The following is a 21,212-nucleotide window of genomic DNA, read 5'->3' on the forward strand; positions in this document are numbered from 1 at the left end:
CATATCCTTGAGATTTTAACTGACTGAGAGGAAAACTAGGAAACCAATTGTCAAAATATATGAAAAAGATTTATCGCTTGCTCTAGTAAATTGTCCAACGTGATAAGCAAATACGAAGAGAATTTACCTACGAATTTATGGTAGTTATTTTTTTCGTCAACACTCAGTCCGTGCTATATGCCGAAGTCCACCAAGTAATCTTGAGGAGTATTCAAGCACTCAATACTATATTTTAAAGCCGAAACTTATAGGTTCACCCCGTATGAACTGTTTGCAGCCATGATTGCCAAAATATTTTATCATGGATTCATCGTATTTTAGCTCGGTGTTTGGCTCATAGTTTTATGAACAAACGTACTTTATCATATTTATGAATGGCCTAAGTGTGCACATTTTGCCGCTGTTATCGTAGTGATTATTATCTGCACAGTGAAAAACCCTCATTATATATTGCAACCTTGTGAATGGCATCATACACCATAGTGTTTCGGACATCATCGCCACTCTCCCAAAAATTCTCTTCCTGCAGACAGCAATAACCACTCAGAATAGAACCAATAGAATTGAATAGAACAGATAAAAATAAATTACTTCCGTCATGAACATTTCGGAAACCTCAACTAGGAATTTACCGGAAATTCAGCGAAATTCATTTCGAGGAATATATTCTCAGCGGATGACACGTCATATCGTGCCTATGCGTATGTCTCGGTCATTCTGCTGGCTCCTCCATCCTTTTCAGGACTAAAACTGACGGAGCTTGTAATGGTTGCTTGTTAACTTTCGCCTTGATTGTCTCCTTGCGACTTACAACCAGGGATTGTACTTAGTTGGAAAATTTGACGACGAGTTCAATGTGGTCGATGTGATCGAGGTTCAATCTACTTTTTATTGTTACAAAGTTTTATGCGCGATACAAAGCGGTTCACAATGAGCTTCATCATTGTATTTATCATACATCCTTTCCCCTTCCATCATGCCCTTGATTGTTGGGTATGTATACCAGTGGTAGAAAATAGCCCTATCATTCTTCATACTAGATAGTTGAGCAAAGTATAACGCAAGCACGATGAATAAAAGTGTTGAATTGTAAAAAATGTATTTTTTTACTAAAAATTAATGGAAATGTTACAAAAAAATACAGCAAAAAATATAGATGCCTATAAAATCGAGTGACATGAGAAAAAAATGAAAGATTGGCAAAAACTTATCGTTTTACATCGAAATTATTTGATAACAGACCCAATAACGACTTTTTCAGCGAAGGACACCCGCCAAAAAAGACACCCCCGGCTACCGGCTAGCGTGCCCATATGGGATCACCCAAAAATAAATTCAAATTTTTTCAAGAGTCAAGATTTTCATTGAACCAGTTGATTCAGAATGTACGGATTATAAGTGTCATAAAGACAGCTCGTGAAATGTGAAGTGAAATGTTGTGTGCGTTGTAGTGCTATTTGTGATATGATCAGCAATAAATAAGTAAAACAAGTTACGTTAATTATGCTTTGTTTTTTACATTAACCACCTCTAGTAAACTATATGCCGTATATTTCCGCACGCTGTCAATATTTGAAATATTTAAATGTAGCGAAACAGATTGTTGTTTCCTTGACTAACATTTTAGGAGTTGCAAACATATGTTACTAATTGCTCGCACGTAGGTGTTTTTAACGTAATAAATGTGTATCATTCACACATTTATCTCAACGTTATTTTCTTAACGTTTCATTTCTGCATTGCAAAAGTTTTCGTTTCTACTCCGACATTGAGGTGTATTTCTGCTTTCCGAATACAGATGTGTATAATACTGACGTTGCTAGTTATGTTTTTCCATACTAATCACGCAAACACTAATGGAAACAAATATCGGAAGTGCAAACAATACGCAATGTATATGATCAATAAATATACGGCCGTTTGTAAAGCAATAACTGCATCTCAAACATACAAATGCTTCGGTATTACTCATAAATCTACCCTTTCCCAAAGGTATTGCATAATTTTTGTGTACAGCAATCAAAAAATATGTCTGAGATGCGATATCACATCGAATTATCCATAATGAAGTAAAAATTTCAATGCATTTTGCTGAATCAATTTCTTTTGTTTGATAGTGTTACGAATTTTGCGTGCCGCGGAGGAGTCAGATGCAGTGTTGTCAAGCGTAGCCTAGCGGGTTGAACCCAAATCGCTACCGAGTATCGGCTGCCGAGCTTGCTAGTAGCATACTAAGTTAGTAGCTCTTAGTAGCTCACGTAATACAATCCATGAATACCATATCTTAGTAGGCGACTAAAAAGTCTTAGTAGCCGACTAAGTTAGTCGCCGTACTAGCGTGTTTTAGCGGAAATCTATGAATACGGCCGACGGTCCGCAACCTGACCGCAACACTCTCACAATAGAGTGTTGAAGTGTCACACTGAATTATTTATGTAAAACACCAACTTATGAGCGTACAAACGAATGAAAATTTATAAGCGTTTGCTGTATCCCCAAAGAACAACTGCTTCAAATATGGAACATACCCCTCTCGCAAAAGCTAGTAGATACCTTTGATCGAAATGGTTAAACCAGTGTGAAAGAAATAAATAATTTTGTCGTAGCTCATACACTCACAAATCACTTCACTTATCGCTTTACTCTTTACTTCATCGTCTATATGCACTTAGGGGTGCATTGAATGTACAAATTGTGTTCACTTGCACAAGAGGCACAAGTTCACTGCAAGTCGTAGCTTCCTCGCAGCTACGAAAAACTTTCAATTTCTGTCAACAATTACACTACATACGTTGCCTGGCTTACTTGAAGAATGGATTCTCGTATTCCATTTTGGCACAAATGCATAAAAACTCTATAACAGTATACAAATAAAACCGGAGTTCGATCATCCACAACGGTCCGCCATATTTAGTAGCTCCCTTAGACAAGGCCGGAGGGCGACTAAGAACCGGCTACTAAGATAGTAGCATACTAAGCTTAGTAGCCCTTACTAACGATCTATGAATACCATTTTGCTAGTATGCTAATACTTAGAACGCTACGTGGGCGTTAGTAGCTTACTAAGGAAACTATGAATACGGCCGCGTGTGTTTAGTGATTTTTCAGCTTCATGGGAAATGGAGTCAGAGTATAGACAGTATGTGCTACATGGTGTTCATTGCTCTCCACTCGGCTTTCATGAATGTTTCGCCATCTGTGACCCGGAGCAGAGTTTCATTTCCCTCGCCACACGCTACTAGCAAACATCACGCCCCCTTCACCACATTTAGGGATAGTGCCTGCAATAGGAACACATTAAGTGCGAGGCATGATGAGGGAAGGGCCGATCTCTTCAGAAGCCGAAATACATGCTCGTGGTTATATTAGTGAAGTCATATTTTAGCCTCGCCATAATAATTAGCAAGTTTGCTTACAGAGAATACTTAACATTAATATTTTTACTCTATTTAATAGCCCCAAATTAATAGTTTTTTAGTTTTTCGTAGTACAACGAAAAAATATTTATGCGATATAGAGGTACTGTTATCGCTGACATCTAAGGGCGGTTCTAATATGCCTTTGTTCGGGCGAGGTTAGGACTGAGAAGCCCCCTTTTCCACCTAAACCCTCGATAGCGTTAATGTAAACATATTAAAAACATGATATATAAACGTTTACAATACAAAAGATATTCAAAATACACTATGTGTAAAATGCCAAAAAAGATAAACAAGTATGTGTAAAAATTTTGTGTGATAAAGATTTCTGTTTGTGGAAAAAAAAAAGAGGATGAGGGTGTAATATCCTTCAGCGAAAACACCCACAGCAGGAAAATGCCCATTCAAGAGGGGGGCGTGAAAAACCTGCGAAAACCTACTGAGTGAAAGCTTGTGTCATTAATTAATCTAGTATTCTACCGATTAAGGTAGGTTTCCATGGAGTATTCAAGAAGTGATCTGGAAGCCTCCCTTTCCTTCCAGAACTGCCTTCTTTAATTCAATGTAAGGCCTACTCTCTTTCAATCTATCTAAAAATCCTATTCTTTTCCTTCCCCACTCTCGTTTCCCTAACATTCTACCCTTCAACACCATTTTCAACATCCTCTCCCCGCTAAGTACTCGCTCCTTCCGTACCTTCTGTCTCCTCCGTACCTCATCTAAAAGCTGCCTCTTCTCACCCACCATGTCCAGAACTTCGTCGTTCCTTTTCCTCTCCGTCCATTTCACCCTCTCCATTCTTCTCCATACCCACATCTCGAATGCCTCCAATCTTCTCTCGTCTTCTTTCCTCAGTGTCCACGTTTCCACCCCGTAGAGAGCTACACTCCAAATCAAACTCTTCACTAACCTTTTCTTTAAACTCTTACATAACGATCCTCCTAGAAGCTCCTTCCTGTTCATGAACGCCACCTTTGCTAGTGCAATTCGCTTCCTGATGTCCTTGCTACTGTGTCCGTTTTCCTCTAATGTGCAGCCCAAGTAGTTAAACTGCTCTACCTGTTCAAGTTTTTCCCCACCTACTTTTATCTTGAGTCTCACATTCCTCGCTCGCGATACTTTACAAAACCGCATAACCTTAGTTTTCTTGTGATTAATCCTCATCCCATACTCCTCGAACCGCTCGTATAACGCATCCACTAGAGCCTGTAATCCCCTCGCTGACTGGCTAATCAGCGCCTGATCATCCGTGAACCTTACCGATTTCAGCATCATTCCTCCCACTTTCACTCCAGCTTCTAACTCATCCCACGCTTCCCTTACCATCTCTTCAGCGTACACGTTAAAGAGCAGCGGTTATAAAGGGCAGCCTTGCCTCACCCCGCGGCCCATTCTTGCCCACCCAGATTCTCCGTCCGCTACCCTCACTTGTGCAGTCTGTGCCATATACAGATTACGAATCAGTCGCCTATCCCTCCAATCGACACCCATTTTCTTCAGAATATCCATTAACTTTACCCACTTCACCCTATCAAATGTTTTTTCAAAATCCACAAAGCAGGCATACACGTCCTGGTCATATTCTAGGTTCCTTTCCACCAGGGACCTCATTATCGCTATTGCGTCACGAGTTGACTTCCCTTTTCTAAAACCAAACTGGTCGTCGCCCAAATACTCGTTTGCCCTCGCCTCCATTCGTCTGTTCAATATCCTCAGCACTACTTTCACCGCATGGGATATTTGGCTGATAGTCCTATAATCTCCGCATTCCACAGCTTTCTTCTTTTTCGGAAGCGGAATTAAAACCGTCTTCACGAAATCCTTCGGCCAGCATCCCTCCTCATAGTTCCTTCGAACTAGCTCGAAAAATCTTTTCCTCCCTAGATTCTTCAGCAGCTCACATGGGATATTGTCCACGCCCACTGCTTTCTTAGCCCTCATATCACGAAGGGCTCTCTCGATTTCCGAATCTAAGATCCCCGGCCCAAGATTATCATCCTCCACTTCACTTTCCTCCTCTAAACTCAATCTCTACGGCCTGTTCCTTCCTTCGTAGAGATCCTCCACGTATTCCTTCCATCTACTCCGTACTTCCTTTCCCTCGGTTAGCATCCTCCCATCTTTAGCCTTAATTTTAGACATGGCTTGCCCTCTTTTGCCGCACGATAGCGACTTAACTTTGGCATATAGCGCGCCTACCTCTCCTACCTTTTGAAACTTTTCCATTTCCGCACAGTCGTTTCCACCAAGCCTCCCTTGCTTTCTTAGTTTCACGCCATAATCGATTATTAATTTGTCTATATATTCTTTTTCCCTGTTCCTTGTCCACGTTCTTCCACTTCCTCCTCTCCTCCATTTCAATTATCATGTGCTCCGTTATCCACGGCTTCTTTATCCTTCTACTCTCAACGTACCCAATTGACTTCTCAGCCGCTTTAACTATTCTAGTTTTAATATTATCCCATTCTTCCTCAACAGTTTTACCTTCAATCTCCCGGGTGCTATTTTCAACAAGTTCCTGATATTTTCTCCTCATACTCCCCTTCAGAGCTTCTAAATTCCATTTCTTCGCCTTCTTAATATTCATAAGTTTTTTGCATCTGACGTTGCATTTCAGAAGTACTAAATTGTGGTCTGAATCCGCATCCGCTGCTGGGAAGCTGCGCGAGTTTTTCGCACTATTCCTATACCTCTGCCTTACCATGATGTAGTCTATCTGATATCTCCCAATATCCCAGTTAGCGACTCGTTCGTTGAAACGTTGGAGCGAGAGATAAAAAATCTGACCCGATATACACCCGAGAGATCTTCACCAATAGGGTTTCCAATAATTTTTTTATTGCCTAAATCGAAAGATTAATGCTCCCGGAGTGCGTATTTTAGGCTCTTAGATTTTTGAATGACGATATCTATTTTTCGCGATTAATTGAAAAGTGAAAATTTTCAAGGGCGCGAAAACGCGACGGCTAAGTATGAATGCTGGGGAAAGCCCGTGTGACGTAACTCTTGATCTCGCTTTCACCGTGTGAGGTGACCTTGGGGCGAGAATATTGTGCGCCGCTGCGATACTGGCTGCTAGCAGGTATCACTTGGCTTAAATAAGGATTATTAACCCTTAGGTGCACGCTAAGCGGGGATTTTGCAGCATTTTAAAAAAATTCGAAATAGCGCGTTTACTGTGCATGGATCACTTGTGGCACACCTTGATATTCTATTACTGTACTTTTCCCTCCACCAAGAACATATGTTTGCGTCAATTTGACGTCCAACTATTGCGTTAGAATCTTACAAAGATAGAACGACGTAACTTCTGGTGATTTGCCGCTGGATGGCGTTCACCCGATACTAAGGAACTTGTGATAATCTGTCGTTACCGTGGAAACTTGGAAGCATAATCCTTTTTGCAACACTATGTTAATATGTTGTCTCGTATTAATTATATTTTTGTTAGCATTTGCATTATCATTTCTTCACTATTATTATTTGTAAAATTTATCTCATCCTCTAACCACAAGTCATAATTTAAAAATTTCATCTTCATACTCCAATATGAATTACATTGTTGTAAAAATGCGTTATTTACACTTTACTAGTGACCAAGGAAATAAGTTATGCACGTTCTTCATAATATATTATGCATTGGAGTTTGAAGGCGAAGAGTCGGCACTTGGTATATCTACCAGCGAGAAAAGAACATAATGCTGATAAGGCATTAGAACAAGATTTAGGAATCATAACCTCCTTATGGATGTAAATTGTATTATGATTTATCGAATTGTGATAAAATAGAGCCGGTGTTGACTAATGTAGAGTATATGATATTCCAAGGTCAGTACGTATTTATCACCCTGATGAGTTCTAACGAGTGCTTCAAAAGCTTGATAATGAAGATGGGATGGAGTGGCAGGTCAACCACGATAAGGAGAATACTTTTTTGATTTATCCCATGAAAGTGAAGGGGAGGAAGAATGTATTTTAAGACGCATTTTATTCCAGCGAGAGCTATCAGTCTGATGATATTAATATTGTTAGCCGTCCACATAATTTCAACGTTTATCTAGATCAAAGGAAAAAGGTGAAACGTTTTGGCTGAACTCTTAGATACAATTTGCAAACACCCAAACAAAAGCTAAAGACATTGTTCATGTTTCACCAGGGCCAACATCATTTCCTAAGAATGCCGCAACCGAACTCGAATTGTTGCCGAAAACGATTTTACTGAACGCGATTGAAAAAAATTTCGAGAATACCACCTTTTGTATTGAAGGAAAACTGTCATCTTATGTGTACTCGAGAATCAGAGGTTGCATCACTACTTATCGTATAGAAATAATATCTTTATTTGGAATTAAATAAACTCTCTCTGTAAATAAAAGTAGGAAGGCAGATGCTAGAAGAGCTTGTAAAACAGATGGAACAGGCATGATGCCTTGCGGAACAGCGTTTGGGATAGAATGAATTCGAATGGGAAAATAACAGCAAAACATTACTATTCAAGTCTTGATTTAGCCATTTACTTGCTATAAAATGGTCTTACTTTATTAGGTACCGTGAAAAAAAACCTTAAACCCACACAGAGTTTCTACCCTGTAAAATTCGATAGGCTGCAACTTCATTTCTTGGTTTCCAGGATACCTGCACTCTTGGTTCGTACTGAACTAGACGAAACAAATGTGAAATTCTTTTGAAGTGCTTTCTACGTTGAACTGCAAAGAGGACATCGAAACGAACTGTAAAACCTGAAATGATCCTGAACTACAACTCAACCAAGGGAGGTGTCGATTCTGTGAATCAGAAGTGTGTAAATTACTCCCCTTCAAGACGAACACGAAAGTGACCTCTATCACAATTTCTCCGGATTTTTTTGTATGGTTACTCTTAGCGACCACGTGATTTTAGTAGCGAAGAATTTTGAAAAAAATCCATCGAAGACCAAGAATGGAGTTCATGGAAGCTCTCACGTTTAGCCTTGTAGATGAACATTTCAAGTCTAGGGTGAAAAAAGGTACTCTTCCAGCAGACACATAGGCTTTTCTAGCAATGAGACTTGGAAAAATTCCTGAATTATCTGCTTCTGCACATGAACCTCAATGTAGGGCGGGTCATTGTTTTACACGTGAAAAATGTAAAAATTATGAGACGGTAAATGTACGAATGTTTTCTATTTATATGCAATTATCGTTCCACTTGCGTTAAAAAATGTCACGAATGACATTTCAGAGGCAGTGATGGCCAATAAGAATGAAAAAACTTAAAACTTAATTTTGCTTGCATAGTTTGTTATTTTAAAATTTAAATCATTGTATTAACGATTTGGTATGTATCGATTTCCTTTTCTGTGTTTTTTTTACTTTATAGTGTCTAGATTGTCTGCAATTCCTTTAGAAAAATTAGTTTAAGTATTTATCAAGAAATTTGCATATAATGTTGTCATTTTTTTGTTTATAAACGAATGGGAAAAATATTTTAAGTGCTTTTATTTATTAGAAGTTACCCAAATACGTTAAAAAACCCTCAAATTGAAATGTATACTTGAGAAAATCAAAAATGTAAAATTGCGGCAAAAAAGCCGCTAGCGTGCACTGGCGCTATACTTGCGGGCGCGTGCACCTAAGGGTTAATCCCCTATCAAACGAAGGAATCCTTCCGACATAAGTCAAATTTTAATAATTAATTATTAAGAAATGCTTCCCTGGGCTTTGTACCTCATGCATGCATCTACATCTACATAATACCCTGCGATCCATCTCTAGCGTAACTATATCATTCGGGGCACCCAACTAAAGGCAGTCGAATCCGTGAAATATCTAGGGGTTAGACTCAATAATGATCTATCGTGGAATAAACATATTCGAGAAATAACCGGTCAAGCTAATCGTAAAATGGGTTTTGTTAAAAGAATATTAGGAAAGTGTGACGACAAAGTGAGAGAAATTAGCTACTTTTCCCTCGTTAGACCACATTTGGAATACGCTGCCAGTGTTTGGGACCCTCATGAAAAAGGCTTAATAACAGAGTTAGAACGCGTGCAAATAAGAGCTGCCAGGTATGTGAAAGGTCGTTACGATAGTCTTGTTAGTGTAACTGACCTCTTAGATAAACTCGGATGGGAATCTCTGTCGGACCGTAGATTGAAAAATAGACTAAACCTTTTAGATAAATTCAAGAGCAGTGTCTTTTCTGACGAAGTTAACCATATCTTGCGGACGCCAACGTACTACGGAAGATCAGATCATATAAATAAAATAAGAGAGATCGATTGTAGAACAGACAGATTCCGAATGTCATTTTTTCCACGATCAATAAGAGATTATAACGGCAGCAATAGAACGCGTAAATAGATTGCATGACTTGTAGTGTAGCCTACTAACCTATGTAAAACTTACTGCATATTTCTGAATTTCTATTCTATATTCTATTTCTAACAGCATATAGTAGTATAGTTTGTTATTATACGGGACGTTTCTTGGGCGGTGTGGTGTGCATGTGGGAGTCCAAATGCATGCTGCATGCTGGTGATTGATCACCCCCTGCCAAACACCCTAGAGGTGGCTCGCAGGGTAATTTGTAGATGTAGATGTAGGGTGTTTGGCAGGTGGTGACAATTCACCAACATGCAGCATGCGAAAGGACCGCCACATGTACACGGCACGGTCATAGAAATATTACGCACACTAGAAATATACACATGCTTATTCATAAAAAATGCTTATAGTTAGTAATTCCTAGAGCAAATACTTGCAATGTTACAACTATAAAAAAACACGAATTGAATGATCCTAGCGAGCGATTCCGTTAATCCTATCAATTGAGACGCACTTGATATATATAAATTGAGATCCTGATCGTTCACCTCAGGTTTGCTGGCTTCACAAAGTTTTGATTTTTATAAAATGTTGCAATTAATTCATGGTAAAAGATTTTTATCCTTATTTGAGATACCTTCAGTGCTATATTTTGTGACCATGCCATTTAAAAACTAATTTTCTGGCATCTTGATCTTACGCAATTAAAATCCATGTTTCAAATTATCGTTTGATGGTCTAAATGTGTTTTTCATTTGGTTGTTGCAGATTCTTTCTCTGGTTGTAATTGTTTTATGAAATCTAGTTAGATGGACTATACCGGTATAGTACTGCGAAAGCATGTTTATTAGTATGTATTACGATACAGATAACAAAAGTGTCCTTTCGACGAATTAATATAAATAAGAAGTAAACTCGCTAAGATTTCTGTGAAGTGTTCAGTATTACACGATAAGGAGTTATTGACGCTGATGCAGGAGGGTTAGTATCCTTGTGTGTGATAGGATTATTAAAATAAAGAAAAAGTTTAAGAGATGATACGAGGAAATTACACAGATCCAACACCATTTGAGTTCAAGTTTAGCGAGTAATTACTCATTATTTAAAACTATTGTTTCATGGCCATAATTTTGAGCAGTATAATATTCTGCTATGGAATGACTTATTAAGGATTATGGGCCTGAATGATCTTCTCCCTAAAAAAAGTTGCGCGGATGCTCGGTGTTACGATAGTATTTCCCCGACATTGAATACATTCTCATTGCATTGGACGTAAATTTTCAAGTTCCTTTTGTGCAAAATATAACTAAGGTTGAAAATTATCTACTTACCTAAGTATTTAATGCTATATCATTTGGGAACATTATTCACTTATGTTTAACTAAGGTTTTAAGGCCTGGTTACACGGTGCATTAACCCGTACGGGTTAATGTCTAAATGTATGAACGCGAGAATGAACGGAAAAATTCACCGTGTAACCACCCCAAAATGTACAAATGCATGAACGCGTGAACGGAAAATAGAACCTGTTCTAATTTCGTTCATGCATTCGCACAAGTTGATAACAGAGCCACCTGGTGGGAAACGACACATTTAGTTGTCATCTGCAGGGCTATTCCACGGCAGTCTTGGCTATTGAGTAACTCTTTACATGTATTTGTTCATTTGCACTGCATCGTAACTGCTTGAATCCTACCACAAACTCACCATTTGCATCTACACTAATATTCGTATAGATTATCCCTGTATGTATGCCGGACATACCAAGTTTATGCCTATGGTATCTTATTGGTTGTATTATGCCGGAACAAAACAATCGATGAGGTTGTCACAGAGTTTTCAACACGACATTTGTGAAATACAACGGCTATCATACGACTTATAGAACACATTTAAACATAATTTATATCATACGAATTAACGACAATTCTACCTTTTATACGTACGAGGTGGGAATGCGCTGGCCCGCCACAAAAATACGACTCACATTACGCAAGTTCATAAATCGACAAGACCTCTAAACCAACATCTTTTCCATCAACAGCAAATATCTTCTTAACTTTATAACCGTCCCGGACAAAAGTAGAACAAAGTATTAAAAATATCTACTCTCATACATCATCTACACTCAGTGAAACAGATGACAGAAAAATGTCTAGTAAACACGGCTTAAAAACAAGATGCGTCTACAAATGTTCAGCCTAAGTATTAACTTTGATAACGGTTTGAAATAAATAGAGTACTATAGAGATATAGCATTAAGCGAGCGATAACGATAAATATTAAATATAAATAAATATTACTGGCACGAAATGAAACAACTTCGGCAACTACAATGAAAACAACTGTTTACACGGCAGCGCAAATGTATTACCAGTATGTGAAATTTCCTGGTCCTACAGGAAACAACGAAAAGAGTATTATTTTCTGGTAGGTATCGTCTGCTTCCTACATAATGATACTGTTTTCACATTTAAATTTTGCGCACTGTAAAGGGAATAAACAAAAACTAAACGCCTCGCGTTACGAGAAAATGTGTGAAAACTTGTGCGAACGCATGTACCGTGTAACCGCTCATTCATGCTCCTCGTTCACGCAAACGTCCATGAATTCAGACATGCAAACAGACATGCATTCACACATTAACCCGTACGGGTTAATGCACCGTGTAACCAGGCCTTTAGGGTAGAGAGAGATACTTGGTTTTCTACAGTTTTTGTGGAATTTGGGGCATGATACAGGATTGTGAGATAATAAAATCTCCTGCTGCCACAATATCAGACGCTTAATCTAATTGAGGGGCGTGAGAAGTCGAGGAGTACGAGGGATTTATATCCAAACAGAATTAATTGTAGAAATTAAATTTAAAAATACATAAAAACTTGGTGGCCAAGGAATTCGAGTGAGTCTCTTCTCTGTGTAAACATGGAGTGGAAAAGGGGATCGGGATCGCCGAGGGGACCACGGCTTAACCATGAGAAAAAAATAAAAGAAATAGACTGCAAAACAGAGAGATTTAAAATGTCAAATTTCCCTCGTTCTATCAAGGATAGCAACGTAGTCTCAATTGAAAGGATAAATGGCAACGCTCGCTAGGTTCACTCATTGCATGTTTTTCGTAGTTTTAAACTTGCATGTATTTGCTCTATGAATTACTAACCATTAGCATTTTTTTATGAATAAGCATGTATATTTTTCTAGTGTACGTAATATTTCTATGACCGTGTGGTGTGCATGTGGAGGTCCTCTTGCATGCTGCATGTTGGTGATTGGTCACCCCCTGCCAAACACCCTAGGGGTGGCTCGCAGGGATCATGTAGATGTATAACTCTGTTTAGAAAAAAAGTCACGTGTACCCATTGGCTTCTCAGTTCTCACCCCTTCAATTGTTGTCGAAAGTGGTTTTCACCGTTTGATAGTCGTTATCTCACCGTTTGACCGAAAATATTTGGAATGCTGAATGCTCGCCAACATTTTCATTGGACCCTTTACTTCCCTCCAATTCTCCCAGTTATGTGCGCGACACAGTTACATTTATTATCGTGAGAATTTGCAGGATCTGAAAGGGGGCGTTAGTGCTTCTTAATTTGAAAGTGTAATAGGCTCTAAGGTGCGAAAAACACGACGTGACGGGTGGAAATTTTACCCATTTTTTTCATTTATTTGAGCCACGAATGTTTTTTTAAATTCTCCCTTTTTAATGGAATATTTGCTTTATTTTTGGACCCGACTCGGGGAAAAGGGAAGCATATATTTTTTTCCACCGCCTTCGGGAATGAAGCATTATTTTACATTACTTGAATTATTCATGAAACTTATATTTTTTTGCCGGAAATATATGCAATTCTTTGCAATTTTTTTATTTTACATTACTTGAATTATTCATGGAACTTATATATTTTGGCCGGAAATATTTGCAATTCTTCGGGGCTCAAACCTTGAGGGTTGTGCGCGGAATTTCTATGAGACCTGTTGCTTTTTCCTGAGCGAGAACTTCCCGTTCAAATAGTGTTAAGTTAAAAATAATGCATAAGTTTAAAAGCGCCGGAGAGCCATTAAGATTCATGGTCGATAATTCATTGCATAAAATTGTGCGAGAATAGCAATTTTACTATTTTATTTTGTACATTACATAGCTGCAGTAACATTGCGCGATATGTTTTTCAAGTTAAGAGTACCTTTCCCTGGCGCCCATAATAAATTATCCTTCACATTATATTGTCAACCGAATGTTTTTCCATTCTTTCCCGACGTATTCAAATTCACATTTCCACTTTCATAATCAATGCCTTTTTCACTAAATTTTGGAGGAAATGTTACGCTGTTTGCCACCTTTTAGATAACTGCGTGTTTCTGTATATTCGAAATTTGTTGCCCCCAAAACGTTGCGTAAAACAAATACCTTTGAGAGCTGTCACGCACGTGGGTGCATATTTACTGTAAGATTGGAATTCTCCCTGAAAATATCAATTAGCTCATACGGGATTCGAACCCAAAGCTCCAAGTTACCGGTCGGGTGAACTTGTAGTTACGCCAACAAGGCATCTTCTTCCAAGGCGAATCTCAAATCGAGACATCCGAGTACGAATCCCGGTTAAACCAAATGATTTTCTCATGCTGAGTTACATCCTTGGTTAAAATTTTTACCCCCATCTTTTTTCTTTTTCTTCCTGTAATTTAATATTGCGTTATTTCGTGTTGCCTTGACGTTGAATGTGGATCTCATTTTGGAGTTGCACTATTCCTTCTGAGTGGTCCTCACCATGCGATTTTTTTCTTCCATATCTATGTTTTATACTGAAACTTTTTGCGATGCCGAATTCTTAGTTCATTTTGACCCAGAAAAAATAATTCTTTAATTATCTTAGAGAACTGAACTTTCGTGTGAACATTTTCAGCCGGCTTGTCCTTTTTTAGCAGAATAATGTTGTCCCATTGCTCCCACCTTGTCGATTTTTTTGGGAACTATGGAGTGTATGTTGATAGTGTTCCAGTCTTTTGATTGGAAGCTTTTTGACTTGAGCAAAAACCTGCCGTTAGGGGGAAACACATGAGATAAAAAGTCAAAGATTAATATAAAATACGTAAAAGAATTCTGCCCTCTCGTGTACCTACACTGTAAGAGGCAGCGTTTTTATACGTACCAAAGTTAAATATTAAATATTCTGAGAGCAATCAGTAAGTGTCATGCAATTGAAATTTGTTACACATAAGGAAAAGTTTTCCCTGTGTTATGTAGTGGGCATTTAGTTGCTAATTATTTCGTATTTCTGTGAATTAATTACGGCTTACCCAACGTAATGTTTCTGCAAATTACCTAGCTGCTACCTACGTAACTCTAATGTATGCTGCTAAATAGTGAATGATTTCCTGAGGGGGGGGGGATCATTTGAGAAAATTATCTCCGAATCTCACTTTTGCTATTATTTATTCTACCAGCTTTGAAAAATCATTTGAAGTACTTTCTGAAAATGACATTCATATGTGTGTAGGTGATTTAGCCGTTGCAGAAAAACGTGTGTTTGTGTCAAGTTTATATTGTTTGTGTATATTGATCTCCCAAATCAAAGAAAAAGAGTATAGTGGGGTGCAGTGCAAATATTTATTTAATTGCTCTCGCTCTAGGAAGTAACGTTTTTAAGCAGGCTTTTTGTCTTCTATTTCGTTAAAGCTACTTGGAGCTTGTATTCACATAACTGCAATGTTTCGCCTCCTATTGATCGAAATTTTATACTTCCTGAATAATGGATCCATTGGAGACAAGCTGCATCGTGCATCAAATATGGCGAACCATTACAATTTCTGCAAACGCACTGTAATAGAATCTCTTTTCACATTATATTTTTCCGTTTAGGATATTTCTTCCTGCCATGATGCTGACTTTTTTTGTGTTGCGTGCTTAATGTTGCGCCTTCAGTTATTTTTCCTGATTCTATGGTATTTCACTGAAGTTACTTTATGTTTAAGCTCAGAAGACAATTATCGCTGAATAACCTCCTCTTTTATTGACAATTTTTCTTTGTTCTTATTTTAAAAAAGAGGAAAAGAGTATGAAAACAGAGAGGAAAAGGTTTTTCAGTGATTTGAGTATTTAGTGCGCATTAGTTAAGCCCGGCTCACTCAATTTGCTCTCAACCGCCTAATACTATTACTTACCACAAATCCTTGAAATAACTTTTTCATTCCCCGATTTCGACAAATATCTTGCCGCCTTACTCCCTATTCTCTTTATCCATGTATGTTGTGGAAAAATGTGATGATTTCCCGGAATATAAGGTCGATAAAATGCTATCGGGTTTGCTGCCGCGTCAAAATCTCCATGGTTGTCAACATCTCGATGATTGAGTCGTCCATCGTCCTTAGTTGATGATAGCCCTGAGACTGATGAACGATTCGACCATCGAAACGTCGCATATCGATCGTCGATCCGGCTGCATAGCCGATTGCAATATCGATTTTGTGTTTAACTTGATAGAGCATATGTAATGCTAGTTCAACGAAGATACTTGGGTATTATTGTTACCTGAGATAAAGAAAAGTAAGCCGGGAATGAAGAGTAGAAGACCTTTTTCTGCGATTTTACGGCAAACAAAACGTTATAAAAAATTATAATTGAAAGTTTAATTTACGCTCAGGGATTTTTGACTTACTTCGTCAAATTCCTTTCTTTCCTGTGCAAGTCATCATGTAATAGATGCGAATAAAAAAAACAGCCAGGATTATGACTTCAATACCGGACCTGTGGGACCCCGGGGCGGAAGTAAGAGGCGACCCGCACTTCCTCTTTTGCCTTTTCCTCTCTCGCTCTATTCATTCAGTCCGTCTTCGGGAGCTGCTTCCTATTTCGTCTTCTTTGAACCCCAAAGGTCGCCTGGCTCGCTCCCAGAGTCAGTCCTTCTGTTTGGACCTCTCCACCCATCCCACTCACCTCACTCTCTGCAACCATGAAAACCTGAGTGGATGGACCCCCCAGAGGGGTCACACCGGAGACCACAGGGACCCCCCACCCCCCGACCAAGTATCTTCCCATCTCCACGCGTTGATATCCTGCACCCCTGCTTTCTCTATTTCCTCCCGGCAAAAACCTCTTTTGATCCGCACTTTCCATTCATCCCTAAGGAGAGAATATTCTACTAAGCTTAACGAAATTTAAACGGATCGTCGCAGGTTGGAGGCCTGCCTGAATAAGAAATATGTCTCTTAGGAAATGGCTGCGTTTGTCAAATTTTACGCATTTCTGGTGATTGGTTGGGACTTTTGGTTTTAATAAATTATTGCTAAATGTTTTACAGCTAAATATGTGCATAAAGTTAGCTGCACCGTAGCTATCAAGATATGATTAAAATGTTATACAATTTCACAAATAAAAAATGCTAATTTTTGATTTGTCAGTACGTAAACTCTGTCATTAAAAAAAGGTAGATATTAAAAAAGTAAAGGCAATATCATAAGCATCAGAACAATATTTTGAGTAATCATTGCAGATGCATTATTAGGAAATATGGCAGGACACCCTTATACATAGCTATTAATTGTTATTTATAGACTTACTGTTGCATATAAATGAAGTTTCTTCGGATAATACTTACCATATATACTGCATAGTGTGCATATATTTGGGGAAAATCATTTGCTACGAGAGATTTATGAATGGAATAAAGAAGGGTTGAGCATATGCGAGAAATACATTCTTGCTATCCATTGAAAACTAACTTAATTTATGGATCTGATTGTACTATCGTTCGTTTGGGTTTCGTTGAGGACCCGTTCCTCACATGAAATTCGAAGAAGGTGGAATTAAATATTTAACATGCGCGTTCGGTTCCTCTTCACCTCCTGTTGTCCTATCTTGGGGTCCACTCTTCTCATATTAACATCCCATCGTTCCACCGCTCAAGGTGACAGGAGGGCTCTTTTGGGAGCCTAATAGTTTTAATGAAGCGTCTTAAACTTGTATAACTTTGGATGTTTCAAGGTAAAAGTAAAAATATAATTCATCTCTCATTTTTATGGATGGAAAATCAATTCAAATTTTTGCTTAATTTTTTTTGCAAATGACCGAGTACTTATTTGGCTATTGACGAAGATATGATTAATAAAATTTGTTTGAACAGTCTTAAGAGACCCCAATTAAACTTAAAAATTTACCTTACCGAAAAAACATGCTAAAATATTATTTTAGCAGACATTTTGGTTCAGTATTGAGTCATTTCATCATTCAAGGACTACAAAAACATGGAATATATTATTCTGAGGCTTCCACTGCTGCGAGTTTACTCGACAGCAAGTCGTTTATACCAATTCTCTGTCTCTGTTTATGTGTAATACCTATTATTTTGTTGACTCAGTCATTAATATGGGTTCTCGGAGACTTGCGATACCCCCTTCGTCCTCCTTAAGCCTCGCCCCTCAGAGATGAAATACGCCGTCCCACTTTGGGCTCCAGCCGGAAGGCACGCCCCCATATTTCGCCACCCGCCTCCCGGATGACGCTCGACGAAAGATGACGAGCTCAAAGCGTCTACGGGAGAGCACGGAGCGAGGGAAGCGCCTCTTTCGAAGGTGGCGAGAGGCCGGAACTAACCCAATGTGCAAGGGCCGTCTTGTGTGTTGCCGTTGGCGAGGGAGGAATTCCTCGGAACGGCCCACAGTGGTCCGGATCCGGAAAAAGGTGGACAAAAATCATTTATCCGACTTTCTTGAAACTCGCTTAGACTATACAAGTTATGTAGTAATATGTCTGGGGTATCATCTCTCATGCTTAATTTTTTATTTAAAAAATTGTTTGCTTAGATATATTGCGTCAAAGTAGCACTATTTCTAATGGAAACTCGATTTTTCCGTTTTTTCGAAAATTACGTATTTTAGATTTATTTTTGACTTTACGCCGCCAATTATATTGATAAACTAACTTTGCAATATAGTAATATAGACAATTCACTGTCATAAAATTTAGATTTCAACCTTTTAGAGATGTTGATGATTGCTGTAGAATTATTTGAAGAGGAGTGATTTTTTTCGGAAAAATTCGCATAAATGTTGAGTTATAAAAAAAGTGACGTCGATTTGCGCAAATTCGGCTATTGGTGACAATAAAGTACAGTATTATAAAGATATTAGTAAAAAAATCAGCTGCAAATCTGTGCGAGTCAGCGAATAACAACGATTTATGTTCCTGGCCGCGGAAGACGTGAGCGTCGACACGCTAGCATCAGCGCAGTGTAGGCACATGGTAAAATGTGCCTCCCAATGTTTCATGGGCCAGAATCACAAAAATAAGAATTTTAGCATTTTAAAACCTATTTTATACTTTGTAATCATCCAAACTTAATCTGTGTGTGGACCAATAGAATAATTTCGGAACAATTTGAATTAGGTTAAGCGCAGTTAGGACGCTGGGAGAGGAGATAAAATATTTTCTTCGATCGCTTCTATGAACGACTTCGATCGCGTTTTGGTAATCTATTGAAGTACATACGACAGGCAACATGCACTGCTACTGGGAAAACCCACTACCGGCTTCCCTTTCTTTCAATCCGAAGTGGCAAAGAGACCCGTTACCCGAACACGCGCCGGAGCTTAGGGAAGTGGGAAGGGGTCCTTAGTTGGGACATTTTACTATCTTATAACTTGGTGCACCACCCAACTTGAGTTTATTGCTGTCCTAGGGGCGATCTTACCTGCAAGTGAAGCTGCACGTGTTAATAGATGAGGTCTTTACCCTCCACCCGCCTCCTTTTGGACGGGTTGTATTGCAGGTCGGCCGCTAGTATGCATTTTCACACAAAATCTAAACATTTCACATTTCTCATTACGGGGTCAAACCCTACTCCTACAAGTTATCCAGGAGAATACCCACATTTCCATGGGCAAAGATTTCTCCTCTTTTTAACCCCGTCCAAATATCGGTCGTAACATTTTGGTACCCTTCAGATTCTCCTTTTCTGTCGATGTGAACACATACCCATCGCTAATTGAGAAGTCCTATTTTGGCTACAGATTTTGTGATTTACAGTCATCTCCCAAAGACGTTATAGTGTTGTGATAGCTAAACAAATTACGAGCTATTAGTTCCTGACAACCACAGAAATAAGGATTAATGAGCAGGTGTACTATGTGTCATTTATTACCGTTTCTAGTTTCCGTTTTTTAAAATTGGTCTGAGACGAGGTACCGAACTAATTTTTCATATTTTCCCTTCTTTTTGATATTTAAACTTTGTAGAAAGAAGACTGTTTTGTAGCTTTTTACAAACCTCTGTTTTTATTATTGACTGCCAAAAATGTCATGGACATTTACGCGGCGAGACCTGGCGAAAAAATGCTGGAGAAAAAAGAGATAACCATAGTTGCTCGAAAAAGGAATTTGAATGCATATCTAGAGGGTTGTTTCAGATTACACGGAGATGAGGAGGCAAAACTTGAGCTTATTAATTTTTTGAACATGAAATTTTTTTATTCTGGCGAGAGAAGATGGCGAGCTAGTTCGCGATCAGTCTCTCTTTTTGGAGAGGAATGGCACCTGGTTGGACAAAATTGTTGATTTCCCTGATGTATTTCGCAACCTTCCAAGCACCTCAGGTTCGTATTTTCCTATTATTCTAATGGTGACATGGGGTCCCCTGGGATATTGCTCTAGTAGTCTTACTTTTTAACAGGTACTTCCGATATAAAAACGGTTAGGCCACTTTTTACTACGCGCTCCAAAATATGGAAAACGAAGTTGCTTGAAGACAATTAATTTTTAGGAGTAGAAAAAAAGTTAATCTTTCAATTCTCAGCAATTTTGAGATCTCTGTCTTGCGGATTTTTGATTTATCCGGTAAAATTTAAAAAGTTCTGCTTGGATACAGCGGAAAATTTTGTGAGACATTATGGATGGTTTTACATGCCACCCACGGAGCACAAAGTATTAATACATGGTACAGATGTCATCTAGTCGGCTCTTCTTCCTAATGGAGAACTATTGCAGGAGGCTCAGGAATCTCGCAATAAAGATATTAGAAAATATCGCGAGCATCATATATATATATTTTCGGAGACTGATCCTAAAATCGGACCCTTTTATTAGCACATTAGGAACTGACTGAACAAATGCCGGGGCCTTAAAGATCTTCCGCAGGAGGTTCGAGATCTCTTGGTGTTGCAAGAGTCTCAAAATTCTGCGAGCGAATGCGAAGAGGAGGACGGGTGGGATTCAGAAGAATCTGATGATGCATAATCATAATATATAATTGTAAGTTTTAAGGCATTAACCATGCTAATATGAGAATAAAATTCACTTAAATACTATTTTGACACTTATTTAATAATTACTTTTAGTCCATACAGAAGAACCTCAAGAAATCTGGAAATCGCATCTCTTTAACGTGAGTCAATGAACCCAACAACCCTACTTTTAGCCGTTTTTTTGATTATTGACTAATTTCAAAGATAATCAACTCATACTTTATAACTAATTATCATTCATTTTCATATTTTATCATGAT

Source organism: Ischnura elegans, chromosome X (genome assembly GCF_921293095.1).
Source record: "Ischnura elegans chromosome X, ioIscEleg1.1, whole genome shotgun sequence".
In the NCBI taxonomy this organism is placed as follows: Eukaryota; Metazoa; Arthropoda; class Insecta; order Odonata; family Coenagrionidae; genus Ischnura; species Ischnura elegans.